The 24,082-nt window shown below is 38.2% G+C and overlaps 1 protein-coding gene across 2 annotated transcripts in view; it reads left to right on the forward strand.

Annotated features, from left to right (window-relative positions):
• LOC143642826 (uncharacterized) overlaps positions 1-24,082 on the forward strand; it is a 432,404-nt gene that overhangs the window by 259,345 nt on the left and 148,977 nt on the right. The window contains exon 5 of one of the 2 annotated variants that reach the window (XR_013156181.1): positions 21,502-21,812. The exons of the other annotated variant lie outside the window; for it this stretch is intronic. The gene's annotated coding sequence lies outside the window, so the exon portion shown is untranslated. Of the gene's footprint in view, positions 1-21,501; positions 21,813-24,082 lie in introns of those variants that run through there. 2 annotated transcript variants of the gene reach the window in all.

Genomic DNA, 24,082 nt, shown 5'->3' on the forward strand with positions numbered 1-24,082 from the left:
CCCATTCAGGTGAGTCTTGATAAGTTTCTGAAGTCCTATAAATGAGGAAACATTTTGGAGATAGGAGGTTCAGAGAGAGCAGAGAATGCTGCAGCACCACAAAGCATAGAGCCCACGAGCCACTGACTTTGGAGATGAAGAAGGAAAATGCCTCCTGGGGAGCTTCATGAAACCAGAAGCCAGTAGAAGAAGCTAGCACATGATGCTGTGTCTGCCCTTCCAGATGAGAGAGAAACTGTGATTGTGTTCACCATGTGCCTTCTCACTTGAGAGAGAAACCCTGAACTTCATTGGCCTTGTTGAACCAAGGTATCTTTCCCTGGATGCCTTTGATTGGACATTTCTATAGACTTGTTTTAATTGGGACATTTTATTGGCCTTAGAACTATAAACTAGCAACTTATTAAATTCCCCTTTTTAAAAGCCATTCCATTTCTGGCATATTGCATTCTGGCAGCTAGCAAACTAGAACAAGACAGTTTATAGATCCAGAGTTCCTTGAATGAGGGGGAGGCCAGGTCCCTTTTGGGGAAGGATACTGTTACACTACCACAAATTTATACCATTAATCTTTCTCCAAGTCTTTCCCAAAGAGACCGATGGCTTTTTATCAGAATAACTGTGCATTGGGGAAAAGGAAATGAGCAGATATTTTGGGGGATTATTAGATACTGGTTCAGAAGTGACATTAATTCCAGGGGACCCAAAACATCACTCTGGTCCATCAGTCAGAGTGGAAGCTTATGGAGGCCAGGTGATCAATGGAGTTTTAGCTCAGGTTCATCTCACAGTGGGTACAGTGGGGCCCCAGACACATTCTCTAGTTATTTCCCCAGTTCCAGAATGCATAATTGGAATAGACATGCTGAGCAACTAGCAGAATCCCCACATTGGCTCTCTAACTCATGGAGTGAGGGCTATGATGGTGGGAAAGGCCAAGTGGAAGCCACTAGAACTGCCCCTACCTAGAAAAATAGTAAATTAGAAGCAATACCAGATTCCTGGAGGGATTGCAGAGATTACTGCTGCTCTTAAGGACTTGAAGGATGCAAGGCTGGTGATTCCCACCACATCCCCATTCAACTCTCCTATTTGGCCTGTGCAGATGGGTCTTGGAGAATGACAGTGAATCATCGTAAGCTCAACCAGGTGGTAACTCAAATTGCAGCTGCTGTTCCAGATGTGGTATCATTGCTTGAACAAATCAGTGCATCCTCTGGTACCAGGTATGCAGCTATTGATCTGGCAAATGCTTTTATCTCAATAGCTATTAGTAAGGACCACCAAAACCAGTTTACTTTCAGCTGGCATGGTCACCAATATACTTTCACTCTCCTTCCTCAGGGGTATCAAAACTCTTCAGCCCTATGTCATAATCTTTTTGTCCACAGGGAACTTGATCGTTTCTCCCTCCCACAAGGCATCACACTGGTCCAATATATTGATGATATCATGTTGGATTGGACCTAGTGAGCAAAAACTAGCAAGTAACTAGCAAAAACTAGTTACTACTTCTTACTAGACTTACTGGTAAGGCATTTATGTGTCAGAGGATAGGAGATAAATCCAACAAAGATTCAGGGGCCTTCCACCTCTGTGAAATTTCTAGGAGTCCAGTGATGTGGGGCATGTCGAGATATCCTTTCTAAAATGAAAGATAAGTTGCTGCATCTGGTCCCTCATGCAACCAAAGAGAAGCACAATGCCTAGTTGTTCTCTTTGGATTTTGGCGACAACATATTTCTCATTTGGGTGTGCTACTCCAGCTCATTCATTGAGTGACCAGAAAAGCTGCTCATTTTGAGTGGGGACCTGAACAAGAGGAGGCTCCGCAACAGGTCCAGACTGCTGTCCAAGCTGCTCTGCCATTTGGACCATATGATCCAGCAGATCTAATGGTGCTGGAAGTGTCAGTGGCAAATAGAGATGCTGTCTGGGGCCTTTGGCAGGCCCCTATAAGAGAATCACAGTGTAGACCCTTAGGATTTTGAAGCAAAGCCTTACCATCTGCTGCAGATAACTACTCTCCTGTTGAGAAACAGCTTTTGGCCGGCTACTGGGTCTTAGTAGAAACTGAACACTTAACCATGGTCCACCAAGTTACCATGAGACCTGAGTTGCCTATAATGAGCTGTGTATTGTCTGACCCATCAAGCCATAAAATTTGGCATGCGGAGCACTACTCTATTGTAAAATGGAAATGGTATATATGAGATAGGGTCAGAGCAGGTCCTGAAGGCACAAGTAAGTTACATGAGTAAGTGGCCCAAATGCCCATGGTTTCCACTCCTGCTGCCACATTACCTTCTCTTTCCCAAGAGCTATGGCCTCTTGGGGAGTTCCTTACAATAAATTGACTGAGGAAGAGAAAACTCGGGCCTGGTTTACAGATGGTTCAGCACGATATGCAGGTACCACCTGAAAGTGGACAGCTGCAGCACTCCAACCCCTTTCTGGATGTCCTTGAAAATCCTCCCAGTGGTGAGGGAAAATCCTCCCAGTGGGCAGAACTTCAAGCAGTGCACCTGGTTGTTCATTTCGCTTGGAAGGAGAACTGGCCAGAGGTGCATTTGTATACTGACTCATGGGCTGTTGCTAATGGTTTGGCTGGATGGTCAGGGACCTGGAAAGACCATAATTGGAAAATTGGTAACAAAGAGGTCTGGGGAAGACCTTTCTGAGTGGGCTAAAAACATGAAGATATTTGCATCCCATGTGAATGTGCACCAGAGTGACTTCAGCAGAGAAAGGTTTTAATAATCAAATGGATAAGATGACCTTTTCTGTAAATACCAATCAGCCTCTTTCCCCAGCAACTCCTGTCATTGCCCAATGGGCTCATGAACAAAGTGGTCATGACGGTAGAGATGGAGGTTATGCATGGGCTCAGCAACATGGACTTCCACTCATCAAGGCTGACCTAGCTACAGCCACTGCTGAGTGCCTTATCTGCTAGCAGCAGAAACTCACACTCAGCCCCTGATATGGCACCATTCCCTGAAGTGACCAGCCAGCTACATGGTGGCAGGTTGATTACATTGGACCACTCCCTTCATGGAAGGGGCAGCAATTTGTTCTAACTGGAATAAATACATACTTCAGATATGGGTTTGCTTTCCCTGCATGTAATGCTTCTACCAAAACTGCTATGGACTTACAGAATGCCTTATCCATCATTATGGTATTCCACACAGCATTGCTTCTGATCAAGGAACTCATTTCATGGCAAATGAAGTACAGGAATGGGCATATGCTCATGGAATTCTCTGGTCTTACCATGTTCCCCATCATCCAGGGGCAGCTGGATTGATAAAACAGCGGAATGGCCTTTTGAAATCTCAATTACAGTGCTGACTAGTTGGCAATACTTTGAAAGGCTGGGGTAATGTTCTCCAGGAAGCTGTGTATGCTCTGAATCAGAGTCCACTGTATGGTGCTGTTTCTCCCATAGCCAGGATCCATGGGTCCAGGAACCAAGGGGTGGAAATGGGAGTGGCACCACTCACTATTACCCCTAGTGATCCACTAGGAAAATTTTTGTTTCCTGTTCCTGCAACCTTGAGCTCTGCTGGTCTAAGGTTTTAGTTCCAAAAAGAGGAGTGCTTCCACCAGGAAAAACAACAATGATTCCACTGAACTGGAATCTAAGACTGCCACCTGGTCACTTTGGGCTACTCATGCCCCTGGATCAACAAGCCAAGAAGAGGATTACATTACTGGCTGGGGTGATTGACCCTGACTATCATGAGGAATTAGGACTGCAACTACACAATGGAGATAAAGAAGAATTTTCCTGGAATATAGGAGATCCCCTAGGATGTCTTTTAGTACTACCATGCCCTGTGATTAAAATCAATGAAACTGCAACAACCCAATCCAGGCAGGACTACCAATGGCCCTGAAACTTCAGGAACAAAGGCTTGGTTCACCCTACCAGGCAAAGAACCACAGCCAGCTGAAGTGCTTGCTGAGGGTAAAGGGATCATGGAATGGGTGGCAGAAGAAGGTAGTGATCAATATGAACTACGGCCATGTGATCAGTTACAAAAACGAGGACTGTGATGCTGTTTTGTTCATGTCATAGCATTTAAGTTGTAAGATATCAAGTTTAATAAAATGAGTATTACTCAAGGACTTGCACCTTATTCTGGGGAGACTTAATATGTTTCTGGTTGTATGCAGGACAGCTGAGTATTGTTAGGTGAGGAAAAAATGTGTCTTTCACTGTTTTCTATTTAGAAATTAAGTATGGTTTAAGGTGATATGTATAGCTGCCAAGTTGACAGGGGTGGACTGTCATGGTTAGGTTCATGTGTCAACTTGGCCAGGTGGTTATACCATTTGTCTGGTTGGGCAAGTGCTAGCCTGTCTGTTGCAATAAGGACATCTCATAAAATTAAATCATGATCATTTCGCTGTATCCACAGCTGATTCTATTTGTAAGCAGCCAAGGTGCATGTCTTCTGTAATGAGAGATGCTTAATCTAATCACTGGAAGCCTTTTAAGGAGGATTCAGAAGAGACAGGCTCTCTTCCTGCTTTGGCCAGTGAGCCTCTCCTGTGGAGTTCGTCCAGACCCTCCATTGGAGTCATCAGCTTCACAGCATGCCCTACGGATTTTGGACTCTGTGTTCCCACGGTTATGTGAGACACTTCTATAAATTCTGTATCTATAGGTATTTCCTGCTGATTCTATTTCTCTAGAGAACCCTGACTAATACTGCTGTCTTTTCACTACTGCATTATTTTGAGGCCAGTGGTTGCCAGGGCAACAATGAGCTGGGATCTTTCTTTGGGTATCTGAAAAATCTGCCATTGAAAGTTGATAGTGTTTGAAAACTTCCCATGTGTCTCCCTAGGAAGGAGCTAATATCGTCTGGATACATAATAAATCAAGTTTTACATTCTCTTTTGTATTAGTCCCAAGGAAACATGAGGGAAATCACTTCTTCAGTTAATAAATATCATTTGGTATTTATTAGGTCTTAAGGAGCTACTGAAACCTTCACAGGAACACAAATTCAAAGGTTTTGCCTCTACGATTTGAGTATATAGTAATTTGACGCAATTTACTAACCACTTGTTTTTAGAATATGTAGTTGAGATTTTTAATTAGTTGAATATTAACTTATCAGTGCATTGGTTTTCAGTTGTCTGAAAATAACTTGTGCCAAAAATGTGACCATTTTAGACAAAACCAGTGAGAACAGAATAGCATAGTGCTGGACTCAGAACACAGGCTGCTTTTGCGTCCTTTCTCTTTCATCCAGTGGCTGTTCTTAAGAAAGTTACTTAATCTGTTTTCTCAGTTTTTTCATCTTAAAATGGAGACACTAACAGGATCTACTTCAAGAGAGTTGATGTGAGGAATAAATGAATTAACGAGTAAAGTGTCTGGCAAATAGAAGCTTTTAGAACATTTTCTATAATCTGTTTTGTACTAATTCATCTAAGGGTTGACTTATGAAATATATGCTAAAACATGTATGGAAACGTGCTAATTTTAACCCATCTAAACTTAAAAATGGTCATTTTTTTTTAGAAATGGGTAATTAAGTGTTAGTATGGAATTTTAATTAGACTATAAATAAGTGAATGTTTACTTTTTGGTCATGTTTCTAATTGGAACAGCATGTAAAATACCTATTCATTTTAGCAGGCATAATTGTATAAACTTTTTATAGAAAATCCATCTGTTAATTAGCCAGGCTGAATAAATTGGCATAGCAGTGAGTAGAGTTCAGCCTTAGGTTGTTTTCCTGATATTTATACTGGGTAATAGAGTCTTGCTCAATAACTATATTTTTTATTAGGAAAAATATTAATTTAAGAAGATAGAAGAATGAAAGTTTTTAATGGTAATAAGTAATAAGGAAATTAGTTTTGCTGTCATCATGGAAGTGAAGCTATGCACTTCACTTTCTCTTTACTTTTAAAATTCTATAACAGGAGAAAGCTATGTTTTAGTGGTAGTTGATAATATCTTTTAAGAGCTTTGAACTACTGAGATAAAAATTATTTCAAATGTTCCAGAATGGTTATTGATCCTGGAAGATTAACCATATGACAACCATTATAAAATTTCAAATCTGTTAATATTTTCACTGCCAGAATGCAAACAAAACATAGTATGTCAAGTAGAATTTAGCAAAAAAGGTACAATGAAAGTGTTTAAACATATTTCAAGATTCTTTTGTTTCTGGGTAGGAACTTCTATTTCTATTCCTGTTTGACCCCCTTCTCCTGTATTCTGGTTACCAATCCTTACAATTTTCTGAGACTTGATCATCATACTTTTAACTTTATTTTTATCTTTATTTTTTGTATAGGCAGACACTGGGAATCAAACTCAGGTCTCTGGCATGGCAGGCGAGAACTCTGCCTGTTGAGCCACTGTAGCCCACCCATCATACTTTTGTATCTTAAATTTCTGTTTTTTTTCCCCATCTTTCCCTTTTCCCCCCAGATTTAAAAGCCTTTTTGCCAATCTTCAGAAATGTATTCCTGATTTTGTTACACTTCAAGCTACCAATTCCATCCTTTCTTTTACTGTCAACCACTTTAATGGACATTTACACTCTTTGCCTCTACTTTCTCACCTCTCATTTGCTTCTCACCCAGGTATGGTTGACTGCCACCTGTCACTGCTCTCACAAGTCACCAGAGACTGGCATATTGTAAAATTAGATGGTCTCTTATAATGCAAAATCTGTCTATTGTCTCTGCTTTGATTGACTACCTCTTTCACTTGTTTTCTATGCAGACACTCTAGAATGCCTATCTTAACTCTCTCAGCACTCTCAGTATCTGTTATTCCTCTCACTATCCCTAAAATATTACTGTCTCTTAAGAATTTGTCTGCATGTCCTAGAGAAAACACTAATCAAAACTAGACTAATTTTCTTCTCTTACTCCAATTTGTTCATCTTTTTTCTCTATACCATAGTAGCCTTATAACTCTCAGTATCTGTTACCTAAAGCAGAAATCTTAGAGTCATTGAATGTTTATTTCTAATTGTTATAAAGTTTTGGCATAATCTCTTCATTCTTGGCACCCTTCACCCTTAGAAATAGCTCTCTCCTTTTACAGATTCTGCTCTACGTCTATATATGCATAGGAAAAATTCATGGGTCTTTCTAGAGTCTTTCAAAGTCATTCTCCAACTCTCTTTGGTTGGTTGTCTGATTCATTCACTTTTTTTTGATTGCCAAATTTGCCTTCTAAAGGCTCTTCAGACTCAATATGTCAGATGCCCTCTTGCTTGCCTGGCCACCAACATCCAGAGGAAGTGAATACCAGCATCCCTTTACCCTCTGTTGGGGATCTCCAGACCTACCCTCTGTCAGGTTCAAACTTAAGATTTCCATCCACAAGAACCATTGAGAAGGTAACAAGGCTGTGATATACACTGTCTGTCTGACTTCTCTAAAGACACTGCCTCTCTAAAAGCAAAATCCCCTTTTATCATTGAACAAATAATTGGGGCTAGCAAATAACTCTCCATATTTGTAAATGACTGTATATTTTTACACCTGTGAAGTTTCTAAAGTCATGTTATTTTAACTCTTCAGAAGGAAGCCACTTGTTTAGCAGAAGACATTCTGTGCTAAAGAAGTAAATCAATACATTAATTTTTCTTAGTGACAATAGGGTGATGTACTTCTCTCTTCTTGAGAATGAAAATATTTTCTGCATGAAAAACATTATTTTCCTTACTTCTCCACTTTTTTCATCCTTGCAAGTAATTTGCATTTTCTGGCTGTATTAGCATAAATAAATACCCAGCAGAATGTCATGTACAGAAAATATTGCAAAGGCACATTTTGAAACCATGTATCATAAATTATGCTGCTCAACATAGGTAGAACTTTTTACTTTAGGTTAACTTGGAATGTCCCTTAAAACATGACCTTCCTGCTGCCCCTGGGTCTCATTCTTATTAATCTAATTATCTTCCTTATAAAAAGATCTGAGTTATTAATATAAATACTAGGAAGAAATAGGAAGAGTAGTTTTGATAATCACAAAGGGACAGAGACTACTCCAACTCTTCTCTTCACCTTGCAGAAAAGCTTTAAAAATATTTTATTCTCTTCACTTAGAATTTAGAATTCAGACAACTTCATTTAGAGTTGTCTGTGTTTCGAGCCACCAGTTTTAAAAAGCATTAAACATTTTCTACAGGAGAGAATGGGCTTTCTGGGCCCACAATGTCTGTAGGCCAACCCCAGATGCATCCACCATGCATCATTACAGTTACAGTAGTGAGCTCATTTCTTTCTCATTATTGATTCATTCATTAATTCATTTATTCCTGCCAACTTTGAACAAGTAGGACAGAAAGTTCTTTCATATCTGGGTAGTAGTGTATATTGTCATAATATAAATTTGCAGGTGTTTGGGTTTATAGTTGCAATTCATTATTTACAGATATATGCTGGGCATTGGAGATACAATATTGTAAATGGCAGGCAGGGTTGCATCCCACCCTCACAGGGTCCAGAGAACCAGTATAGAGGTAATCACAAGAAATATCCTTCAGGCTCTTTGGAGGTAAAAACTATTTAAGCCAAGGAGGGGAAAAGTATTGCAGGGAATGACATATTCAAGGATCCAGGGACAAGAAAGTATGGTGAGTTGATAGTAGTTTGTCTAGCTGGATAGGATAGTTGGCTCAAGAAACAAACTAGAACAGGTCTTGAAGGATTTTAGACTGCATCTTCATGGAAATACAGAGCCATTAAAGAGGAATAGCATCAAGAAGACAATCATCGGCACATTTGCATTTTAGAACACTCAAACTGACTTCAGTGGGTAAAAAAATAATATGGGTGCAAGAAAGGAAGGAGGGTAGTCAATTAGTATTCATTATGGTATACAGTCAAGAAATGGTGGGAACTGATGTTAAAAGACAGTGGTGGGAAGAAACAAGACAGTGGAGGGTTGCAAGAACAAAGAGAAGATATTTGGAAGTAGAATCAACAGGACAGTGATAGGATTAGTGGGGAATAAAGAACCAGAAGGTAACAAGGGGAATTGTGCAGCTAGAGAGACTGTCCATCTCATAGACTATGGTGGCAGGTCACATAGCAAATTCCCAAAGGTGATACCCAGGGTTCCTGTTCAAGTAACTGGGTAGATGCTATTACTAATCAGGGAAAGCAAAAAGAGAAATGGCTTTAGAGGTGAGAGATAATGTGCTCAGATTCAGACGTAGTGATTTTGAGGTGACTATGGCATATCAAAGAGTTCAAGAGTTCATGAATAGTAGGTAGTGGGACAGGTAAGTCTGAAATATGTGGAAATTTCTTTGGCATCATCTGTAGGTTTGACTGTATCAGTATATAGATTATAATTAAAGATAAAAGAATAGATGAACCTTTTTAGGGAGACTCTGTACAGTGAGAAAAGTGCAGTATCAGGACGCCTCCTTTAAGAACTAAAAAAGAAGACTAGGAAAAGACCCTGCTACTGATATAGGAGTCAGCTCCATACGGAGTAATGTTATAGAATAGAGAAGAAGAAAGTTTGTAAGAAAGAAGGAACAATGGACTATGTCACTGCCAAGAGATCAAGTAAAGTAAAAGTGAAACAAAATATGGCATTTAGCAATGAGAAAAATACAAATGAACTTGTTGAGAGTATTTCTGGTGGAAACTGCCAAGAACGTGAACCAGGAAGTGATGGGTTGAGGAGAGAATGGGAGGTGAGGAAGTAGAGCCAGGGTGCACAGCAAATGCTTTGGAGTATTTGGAGTAGGAAGGAATTTGGAATGGGAAGCAGGGAGGAGAGAGAAGATAATAGGGGAATATTGTTCAGGAAGGATTTTTGTTGTTAAAGAAGAATGGACTTAAGAATGTTCAAATATTGATGGAAAAGAATATGTCAAGATGGAAAGGATTGATGATCAAATTCTTGAGGAAGAAAAAGCATTTTCAGAAAACTGCTGGAAAGATTAGTCCTAAATGGATAAAAGAGGCATGTCTATTTTCATTGCAACTGGAGGGGAGGCTAAAAAGGAACATAGATGCAAGTTGCTTTTTTTGATGTAGTGGCAGAATTTGGGAGAAGTTCCTGGCTGATGGTGTACTTTCTCTGTAAAGTTGGAAGCAAGGTCATGTGTGGAGGAAAAGGTGAAGTAGAATAGAGCAAAAGATCAGAATTTTGAGAATAATAATTATGGCATACATTTTTCTGACTCTTTGTTTCAGGATATTTGTTGGGCAAATTCACCTAAACTAATTCAGTTAATTCTCAAAACAACCCTATGACATAAGTACCATTATTATCCCTGTATTAAAGATGAGGCTGGGGAGGAGATTTGAAATAGTCTCCAAGAAGAACAGGAAAACAACAGGGGCCTGTTGAGGACAGGGACCATGAAATTACTATGGCCCAAAGATAATTAATCTCACATCCTCATGACAGCCTGAAAATAAATTTTCAAAACAACTATCGTGAAAATGGCTTGAAAGCAACTCTTAACATACTATGATAATACTCTGTTTATGTGTCTCCTTCCCCCACAAGGGAAAGCTGTGAGACTGAATCATAGTACACACAGCTAATGCAGTATCCCAGCCTCACAGTTTGCACTTAGAAAGTTTGTATTTATCCAATATGAACTTGTTTCCATCCTTCTCTTTTTTCCAGATCCATCAAGTACTTTCTTTTCTTAGTTTAATACTCCACATTCTCCAACTACTTCACATATGATTTTGTTCTGAATCTCTTCATGGTCATGCTTATACTTTGCTGTGTAAGCTTGATATGTTTATAGTTATCTACATTTACCACGTAGTATCCACAAATGAAAGTAATACTTCAGCTATAGTTGAGAGGAAAGGATCTAACAAGAAAGTTTCTTAGATTTGACAATCTTCTTGTTGTTAACTAAGAGAAAAATAGCAAAGGTCTTTGAAATTAAGGTCATTGTTGGATTATGTTACTGTCAGGCAACCTTGTCCCTGACTTTAATGTGAAAACTTTCAGGCTTTTATCATTGAGCATGATGTTAGCTGTGAGTTTTTCATAAATGCCCTTTGTAATGTTGAAGAATATTCTTCTATTGCTAGTTTGCTGAGTGATTTATATCCTGAAAGGGCATTGGATTTTGTTCACAATAAAAATAAAATGTAGGGCAGACAAGGTAGAGAGGGGCTAAGACAAAAAAGTGTGGAGTAGACAGGGCAAGGAGGAAAATAAATGAAAGAGGAAGAAATAGGGAGGCAAATACAAAAAGGGAAACAGTGCAAGGAAAGAGAAGGGGTAGAAACTATAGAAACTAAAGGGAAAGGACAGCCAGAAGAAATGGTAGACTGCACCTTTGCATTGTATTTTTTTTTCCTTCTAGCTGCTCCAGAATACAGGAGGCTAGAAGGCTTAAATATTGTTTTATCATCACAATCAACTTTTTTTCCTTCCTTTTTTTTTGTGAAAAATAGCATGCATACAAAAAAGCTATAAATTTCAAAGCACAGCACCCCAATTGGTTGCAGAACATATTTCAGACTTTGACATGAGTTACGGTTTCACAATTTTAGGTTTTACTTCTAGTTGCTCTAAAATACTGGAGACTAAAAGAGATATCAATTTAATGATTCAGCATTCATATTCATTTGTTAAATCCTATCTTCTATGTATAACTCCACCATCACTTTTGCTCTTTCCATACCTCTCTTTAGGGTTGTTTGGGTTATGGCAATTCTAAATTTTTGATATTGGAAGGATCTGTCATTAATATGGGTTAGGGAGATGGAACTATCTGATGTTCTAAAGAGGCTGGGCTAGGTTTTAGAATTTACCTGAACCAGAGACACATCTGGAGGTTGTAGGTTTCTGGAAAGTTACTCTACTGCCTGGAACTCTTGTGGAATCTTATATATTGCCCTAGGTGTTCTTTAGGATTGGCTGGAATGGTCCTGGTTGGGAGTTGGTAGGTTATGATAGGTAACAAGGTCTACCTGAAGCTTGCATAAGAGCAACCTCCAGAGCAGCCACTCAACTCTATCTGAACTCTCTCTGCCACTGACACTTTATTACTTATACTTCTTTTCCTCCTTTTTGGTCAAGATGGAATTGTTGATTCCACAGTGCTAGGTCTGGATTCATCCCTGGGAGTCATCTTCTCCATCACCAGGGGGATTTTCACCCCTGCATGTTATGTCCCATGTAGGGAGGAGGGCAATGATTTCACTTGCAGTGTTGGGCTTTGAGAGACTAAGGGCACATCTTAGCAACAACAGAGGTCCTCCAGAAGTAAATCTTAGGCATGCCTATAGGTAGTCTAAGCTTCTCCACCACCCACATAAGCTTCACAAGAGTAAACATCATGATCAAGGACATGGCCTATTGATTTGGGTGTCCCTAAAGTTTGACACAGTACCAGGGGATTCCCTGATGGTAAAGTTTAATAGTTCCATATTCTTTTTCCCCTCCCTCGGGGGACTTTGCCAATACTTTTTGATTATTTGTTTAATATACTCTAGGATGTTTTAGGCATTACAATAATCTACACAGGATTAAAGGACCTCTTTCTTATTCTGTGCTCCCTGTGTTTTAATTGTTCAAATGAGCTATACAGATAAGTTAAATTAGATTATGCACTATAGAAAATTTCAGTTCCAGATCAAATAAAGCTTCTTCCATTGGTCTCCAAGAATATGTATGGCTCTAAAATATAGACACTGTCTTCCTTACCCCTATGTTCTGAGTTGCTTTAACCCCAACCTGTTCAACTTCATTCTTATCTCTAAATATCAGATTATATATATAAAACAGCCTCTCAAAATCCAAAAATATTAATCACCACTCTGGAGTTAATATGTCTGCTCTAAAAGCTTGCAATATAGGCCCCTATTTCTTATAAGCATTTTCTAAAGGTGACCATACCATTGTTGTTCTTTTGTTTCTGGCTTATTTTGACTCACCAAATGTCCCACATATTCATTCACATCATTGCATGCCTCATGACTTTGATTCTTTTTGCAGCAGCACAACCTTCGCTCATAAGTATACACCATCATTCGCCAGTCTACTTTTCTGTCAGTGCACCCTTTAGCCACCTGTGTTCATCGGGTATCATGTAGAAAGAAGGCCCAAAGTCCACAGTACATCAACATTCTCAATTTTAGATAATTTCACTGTTCCCAAGAGTAAGAAAACCAATAACATACCCCCACTGAATAGAAAATCTAAACCTCCTCTTAACTCTTGTCCCTCACCCCATTATTTACCTCTGCTGTTGCTGTGGTAGTATTGATGATTTCTTATTGAACATAGCTCATAGCATGCAATAGCAGCTGTACCCTGTACCCTGGACTTAAACAGTCTTTATACAAGAATCATATCTTTGAAGTAATTCTTACGAGAACTAATTCATATTTCTAGTGTGAATCGGTGGCACATGTAGGTCTATACCACCCCTTTCAATCTTGTTCATCTTCAATATGGTAATATTACTTCTAGACCCACTAAGAATCACCTTTGCTTCTATCTATTCCCTTACATTGGAGTTCAACCTCATTAGGTAAGAGTTCACCAATCTCTAGTTTCTGTGTATCTCTAAATCCCCTATATTCTGTATTGTAAGCTGTTGAGTATACTTTATGCTGGTCATAAAAGTGGAATCATACAGTATCTATCCTTTTGTGTCTGGCTAATTTCACTCAACATTATGTCCCCAAGGTTAATCCATCTTATCTTGTGCTTCAGGATGTCATTTTGTCTTTCTGCTGCATAATATTCCATTGTATGTATATACCACATTTTGTTGATCCACTTGTCTGTTGATGGGCATTTGGTTTGTTTTCATCTTTTGGTGATTGTGAATAATGCTGCTATGAACATTGGTGTGCAAATGTCTGTTTGTGTGGTTGCTTTCAGCTCTTCTGGGTATATACCAAGTATTGCTCTAGCTAGAACTTCTAGCACAAGGTTGAATAATAGTGGTGACAGTGGGCAGCCTTGTCTTGTTCCTGATCTTAGGGGGAAAGCTTTCAGTCTCTCTCCATTGAGTATGATGCTGGCTATTGTTTCTTCATATATTCCCTTTATCATATTGAAGTAGTTATTTTTGATTCCTATTTTTTGGAGTGTTTTTATCAGAAAAGGAAGCTGAATTTTGTCAAATGCTTTTTCAGCATCGATTGAGATGATCATGTGATTTTTCCCTTTCGATTTGTTAATGTGCTGTATTACATTAATTGGTTTTCTTGTGTTCAACCATCCTTGCATTCCTGGTATATACCCCACTTAGTCATGGTGTATAATTCTTTTTTTTTTTTTGTATCATTCTTTTAATGTGCTGTTGGATTCAATTTGCTAATATTTTATTGAAAATTTTTGCATCTATATTCATTAGGGAGATTGGCCTGTAGTTTTTCTTTCTCATAGCATCTTTACCCGGTTTTGGTATTAAAAGGATGTTAGGTTCATAAAATGAGTTAGGTAGAGCTCCTTTTCCTCAATTTTTTTTGGAAAAGTTTAAGCAGGATTTGTGTTAGTTCTTTCTGGAATGTTTGATAAAACTCCCCCGTGAAGCCATCTGGCCCTGGGCTTTTCTTTGTAGGAAGATTTTTGATGACTGATTGAATTTCTTTACTTGTGATTGCATTGAGATCTTATATTTCTTTCTGAGTTAGTGTAGTTTTGTGTTTCCAGGAATTTGTCCATTTCATCTAACTTGTCTAGTTTGTTGGCATATAGTTCATAGCATCCTCTTATGATTTCTTTTATTTCTTCAGCGTCTGTGGTAACACACCCCTTCTCATTTCTGATTTTGTTTATTTGCATCCTCTCTCTTTTTTTCTTTGTCACTTTTGCTAGTGGCCCATCAATTTTATTGATTTTCTCAAATAACCCACTTTTGGTTTTATTGATTCTTTCTATTGTTCTTTTTCCCCCTATTCATTTATCTCTGCTTTAATTTTTGTTATTTTTCTTCTCCTATTTGCTTTAGAGTTGGTTTGCTGTGCTTTCTCAAGCTCTTCCAGGTTCGCTGTTAAGTCCTCGATTTTTTCTCTTTCTTGTTTTTTAATATAGGCATTTAGGGCAACAGATTTCCCTCTCAGCACAGCCTTTGTCACATTCCATAAGTTCTGATAAGTTGCATTTTCATTTTCATTCATCTACAGACACCTACTGATTTTTATAGCAATTTCTTCTTTGGCCCACTTGTTATTTGAGTGTGTTATTTAACCTCCATATATTTTTCTCCTCTCTTCTCCTTCTGGGATGCCAATGATTCTTATATTTGTGTACTATGTTTTGTCTATCATTTCCCTGAGTTTCCCTTTAATTTTTTCCATCTTTTCTGTGATTTGCTGTTTTGAGTTTTGAAGTCAATTATTCTGTCCTTTATATCACTTATTCTTTCTTCTGTCTCCTGAAATCTTGTGTTGTGTGCCTCTAGTATGTTTTTATTTGGTCAACAGAGTCTTTAATCTCTGTGATATCTGCTGTTCTTCTATTTATTCTTTCAAATTCCTTTTTTATGCTCTTCTACTATCTTCTTAATCTCCTTTATGTCATTTGCTATCCCACTTATCTTATTAAGTAGAGTTATATGAACATCTTTGATTAGTTGTTACAGCATCTGTGTCTCCTCTAAGTGTTTTAATTTAGTCATTAGGCAGGGCTATATCTGTCTGCATTGTGGTATGCTTAGTGATCTTCTGCTGTCTTCATGGCATGTAAATATCTTGATTGATTTACTTTGGGAATTGATTTCATTCAGTAGTCTAAGGCCTTGTGTTTGTGAGATGGTTGTACAGTAGGGAGCAGAGCATGGGGTGAGCACTCAGTGTGATGATTTTTCAGGGCAGGTGTGCTGGTTTGAAAGGATGTATGTCCCCTAGAAAAGCCATGTTTTAATCAAAATCCCATTTCGAAAAGGTAGAATCATCTCTATTCAATACTATATGTTTGAAATTGTAATCATATCATCTCCCTGGAAATGTGATTTAATCAAGAGTGGTTGTTAAGCTGGATTAGGTGATGACATGTCTCCACTCATTTGGGTGAGTCTTGAGAAGTTTCTGGAGTCCTATAAAATAAGAAACATTTTGGAGAATAAGAGTTTCTGAGAGAGCAGAGAATGATGCAGCCATTAGAAGCAGAGTCCATGAGCCAGTGACCTTTGGAGATGAAAAAAGGAAAATACCTCCCGGGGAGCTTCATGAAACAGGAAGCCAGGAGAAGAAGCAGGCAGATGAAGCTGTATTCACCATGTGGCCATCCAGATGAGAGAGAAACCCTGAACTCCATCAGCCTTCTTGAAGCAGGTAGCTTTCCCTGGATGACATTTCTATAGACTAGTTTTAATTGGGACATTTTCTCGGTCTTAGAACTGTAAACTAGCAACTTATTAAATTCCCCTTTTTAAAAACCATTCTGTTTGTGGTATATTGCATTCCAGCAGCTAGCAAACTAGAACGGCAGGTATGGGCACAGTTTGGGGATTTATGCTGATGCTTGTGAAAGTGGGCGCCCAGCAAGCCAGGGAGGATGTAGCTATGTGAGTGCACTGGTCTGGGGGTTATAACCCTGGTGTGCACCAGTCTAAGGCATGGGGCCATTTGTGCATATGCATAGAGCTGTGGCAGCAGGTTGGTGTTATACCTTGGTGGATTGGGGGCAGATGTGACCTGGCTGTGTAGGTCAGCACTTTCACAGAGCTGGGAAGTGTGTTGCTTTGTATTTTGAATTATATAGCAAACTCTCCTTTCACTGCTGCTACCTTCTTTGACTTGGGAGTTAGGAACTCAGTTACTATTTTAGAAAATTATTATTGGGCAAAGCTGGAAGTCTGGTGTTATTAACAATATGAGTCCACAAACAACAAAAAGTTGTCTGGTTGTCAAACACTGTGCATTTGAGTGTAAACTTCCAAGAGGGCTTTAACCAAAAGTGAGCTGTAAGTAAATGTATTAATTTCCTATAGCAACTGTAACAAGTTAACCATAAATGCAGGGGCTTAAAATGAGACAAGTTTATTATCTTAGAATTCTGTAAGTCAGAAGTCCAAAAGCAGCTTCACTGAGTTAGTGTTGGCAAGAACGTTTCTTCTGGAGTTTCTAAGGGTGAATCTTTTCCAGCTTCTAGAGGCCACTTGTATTAGTTTGGCTTGTGACCCTTAAGTCCTTCTTCAAGCCTCTCACCCCCTCTCTTTTATAATGACTCTATGATTACATTGGGCTTACCTGTATGAACAAGGCAACTCTCCTCAGCTCAAGGGCCTTTGTAATCATTCAATCACAGCTGCAAAGTATCCTTCATCATGTAGAGCTAACATAACACAGGTTCTAGGGATTATGGTGTGGACATATGTAGGGGACCATCATTTTGAAAACCACATTCTCCTAGTTAATATGAAAGTGGAGAAGAGATGAATAGAAGGAAGAGGGGATGACATGCCAAGTGTATAAAAGATGGTATTTACAGCTAGGGTTTCCTTTCATTTAAAAAGACCTTGATTTGGGGATCTTATCATGGATTATTCATGTGAACCCAATCTAATCATATGAATCCCTAAAAACTGAGAACCTTTCCCAGCTCTGGGCAGAGAAAGTTATGTGATGAGGGAAGCACGGTCATACAGTTGCAAGCATAAGAAAGACTTGGCCAGCCTTTGGTGGTGAATGAAGAGGGCTATGAGCCAAGGAATGGGTGTGGCCCCTAAAATATGGAAAAGACAAGAAAAAAGTCTCTTTCCCTAAGACTTATAGAAGGGAATGTAGCCCTAGCAACATCTTGATTTTAGCCCAGTAAGATCCTTGTCAGAATTCTGACCTTCAGAACTATAAGAGAATAAATTTATATTGGTTAAGCCATTCAGTCTGTAATTTATTACATAAAAAATAGGAAATCAATACAGGAAACTACAATGGTGAAATTATAAACTGGGACAGAAATAAAGATAAGGTGGTAAAATTTTAATAGAGACGATCATTCCACACTGCTCAGGGAATTGACAGGGAAACTAAAACAGCTTCTTCAATTTCTAACTTTCACAGACTCAGTTTTTCTCTGACTGAGTTATTGAAGTTGACAAAAAACAGTTGATTTGTGTATACTTAGTGAAAATACAGGCTCACAAGAAGTGACAGGTGATCTGATTACAAAACTCAGGTTACTGGCCACTATCCAGCAATACAGATTTAACTGTACCACAATATATTGTAACTTATGTGTTAATTTGCTAAGGACATTTTCTTTACTGTAAGATATTGATGATTATATTTATCATTTATAATATGTCCCACACTGTGATAAGAATTTTTTTAATACTTTTATTATGAACAACGAACCGACATACCAACATTCTTAACATATAATCATTCTTGACATACGAACATTCTTGAATGGTTACAATCAGTGGCTCACAATATTATCACATAGTTGTGTGTTCACATGATAAGAATTTTACACATATTATTTCATTTCATCCTCACATCAATATGCAAGTTTCCATTTTACAGATGAAATTTAAGTAAACTGACCCCATCACAGTGGTCATAGGAATATCTGACCCTGAGCTACATGCTCATCCATTATGCAAGCTGTCAAAAGATAGATTGGTAGCATCAAGTCTTTCTTTTTCTTTAAAATAATTAGTTCAAATATCTGTGCTTCTGTATAACAGTCTACTCAAAGCTTGATTTTTGCTTTGCATTGCAGAATATGACTATTATAGGAGCAACTGTACTTTTTGAAGTTTATGCTGTAGACATACATAAGGAAAGAGATGGAATAAAATGATACTGGGTCCTACATTCTGTGGAAGGAAACTATCTTCAAGAGCTGGAAATTCTGGCAGTAACTTTGCTTTAGCCTTTACCATGGAATGTAAATGGCAACAATATAAGAATTAAGTTATAAAATAATTTGTTTGACTTCTATTGAACTCACGTAAATGTATCAGGATGCATAGTTTATAACTGATATATCTGATATTGGTCTATTGCCAATAATAGACCATTGACAAAACCCTCAATTTAATTTTTGAATGATCAATTTGAATTTGGTTAAAAGGATGGATTTCCAGTTGGGTCAAAGTGAGCTGAATATTTAACTTTTTTTTACTGAAAGATGTAAAGGTGATGGGACTGAAGAGATCAAAGAATTGAACTCTCGATTTACCCTCAATGTTGCTTTATAGTAAAGGGAACAAATCCATCTGACATAAGTAGAGACAGGAAATATACATGTCATGATCTATTTGAAGCATTAGACCATTTTATTTTTTAAAATGCTAGTGAAAGTGATTAGATTTATGTTTTGTTTTTTTTTTTTTTGCTGTTATGTTCTGTTTCTTCTGCTTAACAATAAGTTTTTTGAGGATATCCCAGACATTTATTTTGGTTGATAGTGTCTTTTTCTAATTTTCTTTTTTGTGGAACAGGATTATTTATATGGATTTTGATTAACTAAGTTAGATCACTAATTAAACCTAGGGAGAAGAATGCAAGAAGGGAAGAGAGATCAAGTACTGATGAAGCTGATTAAACATATGAAAAAAATTGCAAAGAAAAGTTAGCAAAGTTTGAGGGCAATTTCAGAACATTAAAAATGATGCTCATTTTGGATCAGATTTATATTTTATTTAGTCCTAGTTCTGTTTCTCTCTCTCTCTCTCTCTCTCTCTCTCTCTCTTTTTACACAGATGCAATGGACCATGATATCTTAGACATGAATATTATTTCATATTAATCGCAAAGATTAGAAATGTTTACAGAACTCTAATTTTATGAAACTTGTGCATTAGGGTTTTGTGGTAAGCAGAATTCTAAGATAATTCCCAAGTCACTGCAACCTGATATACATGCACCTTCTCCAAGTTATTCAATCAACACTGACGTAGGTGCTGCTCTAAAGGGATTTTGCAGATATAATTAAGGCCTCTGTCATGGTCAGGTTCATATGTCAACTTGGTCAAGTGGTGATACCTGTTTGTCTGGTTGGGCAAGTGCTAACCTGTCTGTTGCAATGAGGACATTTCATAGAATTAGATGACGATCATGTCGGCTGCATCTGCAGCTGATTCCATTTGTAATCAACCAAAGGGGAGTGTCTTCTGCAATGAGTGATACTTAATCTAATCACGGGAAGCCTTTTAAAGAGGATTCAGAAGAGACAGGCTCTATTCCTGCTTCTGCTGGTGACCCTCTCCTGTGAAGGTTGTCTAGACCCTCCATCGGAGTCATCAGCTTCACAGCCTGCCCTGCAGAGTTTGGATCTGCATTCCCGTGGTCACATGAGACAATTTTATAAATTTTATATTTGCGGGTGTTCCCTGTTCATTCTGTTTCTCTAGAGAACCCTTACTAATACAGCCTCAAATCTTAAAATAGACAGATTATCCTTGGTGGACATAACTACATGAGTTGTTCAAAGGGACTGGCTCTTTCTGAAGAAATATGATGCAAGGGAGATTCTCTATTGCTGGTATTGAATGGTGGGAAGTCTCTAGGATCTGAAAGTGACCCCTAGCCTACAGACAATAAAGAGACAACAATCGCAGGAACTGAATTCTGCCAACAACCTGAATAAGATTGGAGGTGGATTTTTCCCAGAGTCTCTAGAAAAAAAATGCACTCTGACTAATACGTTGAATCTGATTGCTTGAACAGAGAGCCCAGCCAAACTATGCCTGGATATCTGAACCACAGAGCTAATGAGTAGGTATTGTTTTAAGCCACTATAAGTTTGTGGTAATTTGTTACATAAAAAAAGGAAACTGAGATAATATTTTTCAAAAACTTAGAAAAATCTCAACCTGTGTTGCCTATTATGATGATTTAAAAGTTTGCTCCACACTGTGGAAAATAGTATTGGCTATTTTTCATTATAAACTTGGCACTTATTTTCAATTCATGTGATGACTACTGAGTATTTAGGAATTCAGTAAATAAATTACTCATGCCACTTACTATATCTGCTAAAGCTTTGTCTTTCCATACCCAACAACCCTAATCACTTTCATCTGTTTGCATATGGCAGTGCATCATCTCCTTGATCATTTTAGCTGGCCTTTAAATTTCCTGAAGAACAATGACCAAATCTGAGGAACAGCACAAGTGGTGGGCAAATCAGGATTCTGAACAAAGACAGGATAATATTTCCAAAGTAAAGAATGTAGAAGCAAAGGTTCAGGAGGTTTTGTATAGCAGAAGTGACATATCACTTTCTATCGAAAGCACAATAGTAAATGTGTTATTTACTATTTAATTTAATAGCAAATAGTAAATTTTAAGAAGGGTTTTCTTCATTAGATTGCAGAGCGAGTATTTCAAGCCACAGACTAGTTTTAGTGGCAGCATCTAAAACTCAGAATGAAAACCTTGAGAAGATACTTCTTTACTGCATGTCTCAAGAAAGTAAAGGTCTAATTTGTGTCACAAAACTCCCATTTGCCCATTTTGGAATCTGTAAAGAAATTACTGGCACTGGAGCATGGATGCTCTTGACTATTGTGCATTTTTCTCTTCTGTTTCGATCAGGTTCCTGTGCCTGGAAGTGCTTCCTGATAAGGGGGTGCTGCTGAGGAAGGACTAATGGAGCAGGATGCAGGATACATCAGCCTGATAAAAGTTTAGATCTTCTTATGGAGAGGGGCAAAATAAGGAAATAAATAAAGTGATAAGTTCATCTGTGGTCTAGCTCAACTCACTCGGATTGAAACATAATATTTGGTACATAGAAGGCCTGGGTCTGAGGTTTCCAAGACCACCCCCAGGTTAGATGATTCACTAGAAAGACTCACATGACTCAGTATATAGTTGTATTCAAATCTATGATTTATTACACTGAAAGGATTCCAAGCAAAATTAGCAAAGAGAAAAGGCACATGAGGTGAATTCCAGAGGAAATCAAGGACAAGTTCCCAGAGTCCTTTCCACAGTGGAATCATATAGGATATGTGTAATTCTTGGTCTCTGTCTTGCATGTATCAAAATTCTAGAGTCCTGGAACTGTAGTGGGTGTTCAGCATAAATTATACTGTTTGCACAAATAGTTTAGGGACAGTGAGCCACTCATCAGTTAGAGAGGTGAGAACCCTCCAAAAATCTAAATTCCCAGATGCCAGCCAAGGGCCAATCTTGCAAATAGACCTTTCTAATGATAACTGTCTCAGATCTGCTACGTTATCTCTTAACTTCATGTGTCCAAATAGAGATATGAAGCTAAATACATACCCAGTGTCTACTTGTTCAATACCCTTAGGAATAAAGCATATTGACGGGTAGCTAGAAAATAATTTGAATATTTCTATATCTTAGTTGGCTGTACTTAATCTAAGGGCCATTAAATCTGTTTCAAAGGAAAATATAGTCTGTGTGAGATTAAAGTAACATACATGCCTGAGAGAGATTACCTGTCACAGCTCTAGATAAGACTATGGCTTCCAGAGACTCATTTCATTCATTTGATCATTTTTTATTGAATACCTGCTATATATCAGGCATGTTTGAAGTACAAGAGTATAGCTTGAGCAAGAGAAAAAGAAATGCCCTACCCACCAAGGCTTATATTATAGTAAGGGGAGATAGGCAATACATAAACAAATACGTTAACACATAAGTGGTAAATACTAAGAAGAACAAACCAGGCAAAAAGAATGCGGATGGGTAGGGGATACAATTTTAAATATGTAATACCTCACTAATAAGATGAAATTAAGTTTTCTTTACAAGTCTTTTGACTCGAAGTCTTTTCCTCTGTAGATCTGCATGAGTGAGTCATGTAGATCTACAGAGGAAAACCATTCCTGGTAGAGGTAACCACGAATGCAAAAGCAAAGGTTTTGAGACAGGAGTGTAAATGATATGTTCAAGGAAGATTAAAGAGAAAGTATAGCTGAAGTGGTGTGAGTCAGGGAGATGAGATATGACAGAAAGCCAGAGGATGTAGGACCTTGGAAGTAATTACAAGGACTTTGGCTTTCACCTCGAGTGTAATGAGAGGCCACTGAGGGGTTTTGAATAGAAAACTGACATGTTCAACTTTTGTTAAGGTCATTCTGGCTGTTGTACTGCAGATATATTGCAGGGGAGAATGGTGATGGCGGAGAGACTAGTTCAGAAGCTAATGCACTAAGATGCTGGTCACTTGGATCTGAGTGATGGTTTGGACATGGTAATACGTGGTCAGATTCTGGATATATTCTGAAGATAGAGGCAAAATTTGCTGATAGATTGAATATGGGATGTGAAAAAGAAAGAAGACAAGAATGATGCCTTGGTTTTGGTGGTGAACAATGGAAAGATGAAATTTCCCTTTACTAGATGGGGAAAATTGCCAGCGCAGCAGAAGTGGGTGCTTGAGTTTTCAGTTTTTCATAGTCTGAGAGATCTCTCAGATTTATGCAAGACCAAGTTGGTAGTTGGTAAGAAGATCTTGGAGTTCAGGGAAAATGTCTGGGCAGGAGATAAAATAACTGCAGGTGATGTTTAAATCAATCAGAGTAGATGAGATCCCCAAGTGAGTGAGTATAGATATAGGAAAGGCCAAAGGGTTCAATCTGGGGGAAGTCCATGTTTACATGTCAGAGACTGAAAAGGAACAGCTTAGGAGAGAGGTGGACAACCAAGAGAATGCAGTCTCTTGGCTAAGTGAGAGAAGTGTTCTTTGGAGAAAGAAATTCTAAGACCTATAAAATGCTGATAGGTTAAGTCAAATAAGGTAGAGTAACTATTGGATTTTTCAAAGTGTAAGTAATGGTGACCATGAGAGGAGAAGTTATGTTGGATGTGCTCAGTTAGTTTTACTTAGTTGTTAGGAACAAGAACTAACTCTGGCTCCATAAATAAAGTCATCCAGAAAGGGAGAAGCTCCAAGGAGTAGATTCCATATGGGTCTTAAAGAACTCCATCTTCCTTAGGGTTTTGGATTGTCATAGCTTATTTGATGTTTGATCTACTGCATGCTATCACCAGATGCATTCTTTTGGCTTATGCTCTCATTGCTAACTGCCTCAAGTATCCCAGTTTTTCAGTTCCAGATTCCTGAGAGAAGAATCTGATTTATCACTCAAATGTTTATGCTTAAAATTAAATTAAATTTTAAATTAAAAATTTAATT

The sequence above is a fragment of the Tamandua tetradactyla genome, chromosome 1 (assembly GCF_023851605.1).
Source record: "Tamandua tetradactyla isolate mTamTet1 chromosome 1, mTamTet1.pri, whole genome shotgun sequence".
NCBI lineage: Eukaryota > Metazoa > Chordata > Mammalia > Pilosa > Myrmecophagidae > Tamandua > Tamandua tetradactyla.